The following is an 8,103-nucleotide window of genomic DNA, read 5'->3' as shown; positions in this document are numbered from 1 at the left end:
GACTAGCTTTTGCATTGACATCTTTTGAGAGCGATAATTTTTCCTTATTTCGGCTGACAGAGTCATGTAAGGGCTTGTTTTTTGCGGGACAAGTTGACATTTTTATTGGTACCATTTACGGACGCGTGACTTTTTTTATCGCTTTCTATTCCGATTTTTGGGAGGCAGAATAATAATAAAAAAAAACAATTCAGGAATTGTTTTTTGTTTTTTTTTACACAATAAGAACTATTTTATGGAAAAAAGAAATTTTTTTTGCATCGCTTTATTCTGAGAGCTATAACTTTTTTATTCTTCGGCTGATGGAGCTGTGTGGTGGCTTTTTTTTTGCGGGACAAGATGAGGTTTACAGCGGTACCATTTTTATTTACGTTCGTCTTTTTGATCGTGTTTTATTCCACATTTTGTTCGGCAGTAGGATGATAAAGCACCTTTTTTTGCTTAGTTTTTTTTTTATCGTGTTCACTAAAGGGGTTAACTAGTGGGACCATTTTATAGGTCAGGTTGTTCCAGATGCGGAGATACCAAATATGTGTACCAAACTCGACATGGCGTCCGCTAAGTATTCAAGCAAATTATACATTCAAAAAGTGAAATGGCTCTCCTTCTCTTCCGAACCCTGTCGTGCACCCACATATTGGGTATCGGCGTGCTCAGGAAAAATTGCACAACAAATTTTGGGGTCCATTTTTTCCAATTACACTTGCAAAAATAAAATAAAATTGGGTCTAAAGTAACATTTTTGTAAAAAAAAAAGTTAAATGTTCATTGTTTTCTTCCACATTCCAAAATTTTCTGTGAAGCACCTGAAGAGTTAATAAACTTCTTAAGTGTGGTTTTGAGCACCTTGAGATGTGCAGTTTTTAGAATAGTCACAATTTTGGGTGTTTTCTGTTATATAGACCCATCAAAGTGACTTCAAATGTGATGTGGTCCCTAAAAAAATGGTTTTGCAAATTTTTGGGGAAAAATTAGAAATTGCTGGTCAACAAAAAAAATTTGGTTCCAAAATTGTGCTGATGTAACGTAGACATGTGTGAAATGTTATTTATTAACTCTTTTGTGTGACATATCTCTCCGATTTAAGGGCATGAAAATTCAAAGTTTGAAAATTGCGAAATTTTCAAAATATTTGCCAAATTTACATTTTTTTTTTCACAAATAAACGCAAGTCATATCAAATAAATTTTACCACTATCATGAAGTACAATATGTCATGAAAAAACAGTCTCAGAATCAGTGGGATCCGTTGAAGCGTTCCAGAGTAATTACCTCATAAAGTGACAGTGGTCAGAATTGTAAAAAATGACGTGGTCATTAACGTGCAAACAGCCTTCGGGTTTAAAGGGGTTAAAGAATCACCCTACTGAAAGTGAAAAATTATCACAAAGTGCCTGAGTTGTGAAAGCTCGATGCTCTGTGTATTCACTGTCACAACGTATTTCCTACGTTGTTGCAATTTGCGTCTGCAACCTCAATGACATTATTTTGTTAGTAGCTGTGATATATGTCAGCCTCATATGTGAGACGTAAATGATGCAATGAGGATTTACAGGAGGTAATGGCAATCAAATCCCTGACTACATGGGTGTGGGTATAAATGGTTAATTCCTTCTTCCTGTGATGCACAGAAGGACCCATAGGGTAAACCTTGCAATGTCTAACAGGCTGTATGTACTAAGTGACCGGGAATAGACTCGTGGAAAGGTTTCAACATGTATTTTACTCACTTATAGGGGATAAATAAATGAAAGGAGATGACAAAACCACATGCAGGCAGTCTCATCTTCCTCCTCCTCCTTTGGCTTCATAGGGAAGTAAGAAAAATAAAGTTCTGCAGTCTTCAGGCCATTGTCCAGTATTACTGACATCTGCCCTTAGAAGAAGTAGGAGGAGGAGGCTCACAGCAGTCACTTAAAGTCAACTTAAATAAATGGACATCAGTCACTGATGTAAATGAGCATAAGATTTATTGCACCATGGCATTATATACGAGGATTAGGTAGTATCCCGCAGGGACACGGGATCTAAATAGCCATCATCATATGGAGTTTACTGAATGTGCAGCACAAAAAATAAATAAATTACCATTGATGTTAAACCCATATATGAATTCAATGGACACTTTTATATTGTGTGTTTAATGTAAATAATGTTACCGTAGTTAGTTTTGTTTTCCCAAGCACATTTGTTAAAGCTGCATTTACACTGCACGGTTATCAGGAATGAGTGCTCCTAGGAAGGCATGGTTCACAATAATCGTGCAGTGTGAACAGGCTGCACAACAGATCATCGTTCTCGGCAGCACATTGCCCTACGTAAACAGAACCTGTGCTGCTGAGAACAGTGGCAGCCTATATGCACGGAATAATCTATATCGATCAGTGCACATCTGAAGCTGGGACGTGCTGTGTAAACGGGTTAAGAATGATGACAAATACGTTTCTGGGTTTCTGGTCGACAGTCATTCAATGCTGCACATCATGCAGTGTAAATGAGCCGTAACAGTTTAATAGTTTATTCTTATGAATGAGATGTAAATCCAATCTGTCCAGCATTAAGGTAGGTGAAAGGAATGTCTAAAGCAACCATTTAATCTATGAGCTGCAAGAGTTCCCCACAAGGGTGGCACATGTTAAGGAGCTGAAACTCCTAAACCCTTTATCCAATTTTAATGTGGATACCCTCGAATGAAAGCTGAAAGTCTGAACTTCAACTGCATCTGAATTGTTTTGTTTAAAATTCATTGTGGTAATGTCTAGAACCAAAATTAGAAAAATGTTGTCTCTGTCCAAATATATATGGACCTAACTGTATGTTGCATGAGAACAAATGGGTTATAGTATTTGCAAATACATTGTGTAATTCAAACACATGTAGCAGTTATATGCTCAAAGAAAGTTTTAATATGTATATTGCTATTTTTAGCATGTCTCAAAACTGGACAAATAGGAGCAAGGAGAAGTGATGTAGTAAGTACTTATTGGTACCTTGAGCAACATGGCGCCTGAGGCTTAGGGATGGAGCCTCAGGCGGTTTTAATTACAGCAGGGTCTTACCTTCCAATACACATGCAGACTTAGTCTCTAGGAGAGGATTCACATTAGGTAGGTTCCTGGCAACGAGAGTCGCCTTACCGTGGCTGCCGGGTACACACGAATTGGCCAATTTATGCGTTAAGATTTCTTAGTTATTTCTATTTTCTAGAGTGGTAATGCTATTCAAATTTCATATACTCTTGTCTTTGAGTGACCGGCCGCCTCTGAAATCTCAGCAGTGACCTGTCATTTGTCATTCAGACACTGGAGGCAGGCGGAGGGTCAGGGGAATCACAGACAGAGAGAAGAAGACTGAGTACACAGTCCGGCCCCTGTGCACCGAAATCTAATCAGCAGAAGACTTCAAATGGTGATAAAAGAACCATAAACTGGATTTCTTCACCAAAGGTATCAATGTAATCAGAATTACATTGCCATTACAGTCAGTGGCTTTACAAAAATATGGTGACTGGTTCTGCCTTATAGTTTGTAGAAGATTTACTTCTGGCCATGAATCCAAGCCCTGATACCAGGGCAGCAGATTCTTTAAATCCTTTAAGTTGTGAGGTGGATCCTCCATAGCTCAGATTTGTTTTTTTGTTCACGTCCCGGAGATACTCGATCAGATTGTGATCTGGGGAATTTGTAGGTTAAGTCAACACCTTAAAACAGGTCTTGTGATGTCTGCTTTAAAGGGACTGTCAGTACAGGATGACTGTTCAAACCAAGTACAGACGCTCGGTGCATCTTAGCGGGGCCAATCATTTATATGCACCTTCCCACCTGCTTGTTTTCCATCTATTTCCGCCCTCCTCTGGCTCTATGAAGCCAGAGCTGTCAATCAAAGAAGAGGTGGGAGGAATGCGGGTAGAGATTGAAGGAAAACAAGCAGGTAGGAAGGTGTATATAAATGTATGGTCGTGCCGTGAAGCACCGAGCGCCTGTACTTAGTTTGAACAGTCATTCTGTGCTGACAGAGTCCTTTAAATCTCTGTGTTGTGTTCCTTCAACCATTCTTGAACAATTACTGCAGCAGGGTGAATTATTCTGCTGAAAGTGGCCAACTGCCATTATGGAACATAATTGGCACGGGGATGTGTACTTTATATGCAACAATGTTTAGACTGGTAGTATGTGTAGGAGGATGGCAGCTGAAGAAGACGCTGTGTCAACTAAAGGGTTAGGGCTATCAAGTCATGTTATGTTTTATTGTACCAGTTCAGTTTGTGTGATAAAGTGTGTTATGTTTTATCCCTATGGATGTTATTGTATGTCGGTTCTCCTATAGGCTTTGCTTTAAGGCCGTTCCTGGGAATGTGGGAGGTCTGTCCACTAGGTGAACCATACAGGAGATATTGATACAGTTTGCATTACACATGGAATAGATAGTTAACATTGGGATTAGCCCACAGTACAGGAGGAGTTAGTACAGTTTTATAGAAAAGGTTTTCTGGGTTGAAGGCAGTTAGAGTCCATGACTCACACAGCTCAGAACAAGTGCAAGTTCTGTTAAGGGAGTGGAGTGGGGGAAGCAAGGCTGAATAGCCAGGAAAGCAGGTTTCTAGAAGCAGATGCAGCAGGAAAAGAAAGTGTTCTGTAAGTTTGAGATTCTTAATAGAATGAGGACACATCTGTCACGGGTGTGTCAGAGGTGACAGACAGTCGCCCTGCAGTTGGTTGCAGGAGATTTCTATGTTTGGCATTAAAGACATCTTCTTAGAGGCTGGCTGTCTCTAGGACCCAGCGGCTACCTCCCTCTGTCTAATTAGCTCCCAGTCCTGAGTGTATAAATACCTGGTGTGTCTGAGAGGGAGGTGCAGGCGATATCCTTTACTACTCGTGAGGCTTTAGCAAGAGCAGTACTTAGTCCTTTCTGGAGCTTGAGGCCGTGTGTCTACCCTTGTTGTCTATAGAGTTTAGTGGAGATAGACTAGTGCTCATCTCCACCCTTCCCTAGCCTTAGCCATACGCCAGGGAAAGTCAGGGCGAAGCACGAGTGCGGTGATTGGTGAAGAGCCAATATAGGGACGGTAGTTGAGACAGGGTGACACTAGACCAGACAAGGAGGTGTCCACTCCCCCCCTTTCCCTAGTGTCTGGGCTCCCTTTCCCTCTTCCCTCTGTGTTGCACTAAGTCTTTCCCACACCCTACGTCTGGACGCCACGACAGACTTGAAGCTATGGTCCAGAAGAGGGTCTGAAAAGCAGGCCTCAGTCTCCCAGAAGAGGAAGATGTCGGCCGGGTCACAGGGGGAGAGGAAGATGGTGGGTCTTAAGACAGGACGGGGACAAGGACTGGTAGAATACAGAACCAAGGGAACACCATCACCACAAAAAGACTCTGTCTTAATCTGTATGCTGCAGACGGGTGTAAATGAATTGCACAGTAAAGTTGAACCTGTTAACCCGAACCCAAGGTCTCCTTTCTTGTTTGCAGCTGTAACCGGTCCCAAGGATGGGGAGGTAACAAGGACTTCTGAAGTAAGTGAGTAAAGAAAGAACTGCACCACACAGTACACTCCACTCTTGTTCCTGTTTAGAAGAGGGGTTTCAGGGCAAAGAGAACTCAGTAAGAGTCCATTGCAAACCAGCCTTTGACCCCCCTTCATATGTACAGTAGTGTTTAAAATAATAGCAGTTTGTTCAAAAACATGAGTTAAGCACAAAATCTTTATACTAGTTTTTATTTCCATGCATTGGGAACATTGCACACTGTTTTCTAATTCAAAACATGAAGAGAAATATATATAATTTTAACTACTTTACAGAAAATAATAAAAAATGAACATTGGGCAGTTCAAAAAATAGCAGTGTCTGCATTTGGCATTTTGCATTTTACAAACTCACAATATGTACTCTTTTTTTTTAGGCTGTGAATCACTAACCTAATATTTAGTTGTATAATCACAGTTTTTTTAAAACTGCTTCACATCTATGTTGCATAGAGTCAACCAACTTCTGGCACCTATCAACGGTTATTCCAGCCCAGGATGCTTTGACTATATCCCACAACTTTTTTTGGCATTTGTTGGCTTTGCCTCAGAAACTGCATCAGATTAATGTCCGGGGATTGGGCTGGCCACTCCATAACCACAATTTTGTTTGACTGGAACCAATATCTTGCTTGTTTACTGGTGTGTTTTGGGTTGTTGACTTGTTGAAACACCCATTTCAAGGGCATATCATCTTCAGCGTAAGGCAACATTAAGTACTCTTCAAGTATTTTAATATATGCAAACTGGTCCATGATCCCTGGTATGCTGGTAAATAGGTCGGCACCATAGTAAGAGAAACATGCCCACATCATAATGCTTGCACCACTATGCTTCACTGTCTTCAGAGTGTACTGTGGCTTGAATGCAGAGTTTGGGGTTCGTCTGACAAACTGCCTGCGGTGCTTGGACCCCAAAAGAACAATTTAACATTCATCAGTCCACAAAATGTTTCTCCATCTCTCTTTAGGCCAGTTGATGCATTCTTTGGCAAATTGTATCCGCTTCAGTACATGTCTTCTTTTTTATTTTTTGTTAACAGTGGGACTTAGCAGGGACTTCTTGCTAAGAGATTAGCTTCACACAGGCATCTTCTAACTGTCACAGTACTCACAGGTAGCTTGAGACTGTCTTTGATCATCCTGGAGCTGATCATTGGCCACCTGATTCACACCTGTTTCTGCACAGAATGATTGACCTTACTAATTGAACTCCACACTGCTATTATTTTGAACACACCCCATTCAATTAATCATTCAAATACACAGACTCAAAAACCTGCAGATCATGAATGCTGAGTCTGTTGGTTTTCTTAGAATCTACTGCACCAACTGGTAAATTGTTTGACATGTGGTAATATAATGTATACCAAAAACAGTGATTAATCTGGTTAGTCATATTGGACTGTTATTATTTTGAACACTACTGTATATCAAAGTGACATCGACGTGAATGCCAAGACTGTAAATTTCCCAGCTGAACATTGCCCAGAGCACCATATTGCTGCCACTTGTTCACATTTGTTTGATAGTGTGTCCTGATGCCAAACACACACACACGCATATAGCTGGCCATATTAAAAAAAAAATGTTTTACATGATCTCTTTCTGATGCTCATGTGCCCATTTCTAGGTGCTTCAGGCAGTGGAAAGTTCTGAAGATAAGGCACCCTAAGCACAACTGCAGGGAACTGCTTAGCTGAGCAGGAACCAGCATCAACCATCGATTGGCTGAGCAGCATTTTGTGTGTTGAGACTGGGCCAGGAAATTGGGACCTAGGGAATGAGAACCAGGTAGTCAAGGAACAGGGGAAAAAAGCAAAATCGGTGACGTGATTTTTACTTAATTTGTGATCCTATTTTGGACGATTATTAATACATTTTAACTCACTGGACAACCACAATAATAGATTTACAGACCAACAAAAATGGTCATTTCTGAGATACTTAAAGGAGTTGTCCCACGAATAAAGACAGTAGATCTTGGAATAATAATAAGTTCCATAATTGGAGGTGTTATTTTTTTTTTGCTTGGCTGAAATAATCTCATAAATGTGCCTCTGCTGTGTACTTTTTAAATTGGAAGAGAAATGTTTTACCTCACAGAAACCAGCAGCTGTGATCCCCTGCAGTAATATCTGTATATTCTTTTGCTTCCTCCCCTGCCCAGGAGATATGGTATGATCAGACCATGTTCCTGCATGGTCAGAAACAGCCATTACACAGTACACAGCAGGGGCACATTTATAAGATTATCTCAGCACAGGAACATTTTATTAACCCTTCAAATTGCATACATTATTTCTATTCCAATATCTATTCATTAATATGTACTTTAAACTCCCCCCTTTATTAGTCAAGGAGTATGATCACATTTCTTTTCCATTCTATTGTTTGCATTGAAACCTTTAGACCACTGCCATGTTTTCTTCTCTCAATTGCCTGTCACATAATTGGCTTTTGACATTATTTTGTTACACGTCACAAAATGGTTACCTCCTCCTAAATGTAACCAAAATAAAGTTTTGATCTTTGATGTTAATCTCTTTATTTTGATCCTAACAAAATAATAATG

At 40.1% G+C, this 8,103-nt stretch overlaps 1 long non-coding RNA gene across 1 annotated transcript; it reads left to right on the top strand.

Moving 5' to 3' along the window:
- The first annotated feature begins 3,837 nt into the window (after positions 1-3,837).
- Positions 3,838-7,355, top strand: LOC141264463 (uncharacterized). Its single transcript, XR_012319954.1, has 3 exons — positions 3,838-3,930; positions 5,475-5,518; positions 7,162-7,355. It is a non-coding gene; the product is annotated as an uncharacterized lncRNA (long non-coding RNA).
- Positions 7,356-8,103: the final 748 nt, after the last annotated feature.

Source organism: Phyllobates terribilis, unplaced genomic scaffold (genome assembly GCF_046119375.1).
Source record: "Phyllobates terribilis strain yellow unplaced genomic scaffold, ASM4611937v1 Scaffold_4__5_contigs__length_816908805, whole genome shotgun sequence".
Taxonomy (NCBI): domain Eukaryota; kingdom Metazoa; phylum Chordata; class Amphibia; order Anura; family Dendrobatidae; genus Phyllobates; species Phyllobates terribilis.
Note: the sequence above shows the minus strand (reverse complement) of the source record. Positions and strands in the feature narration are given on the sequence as shown.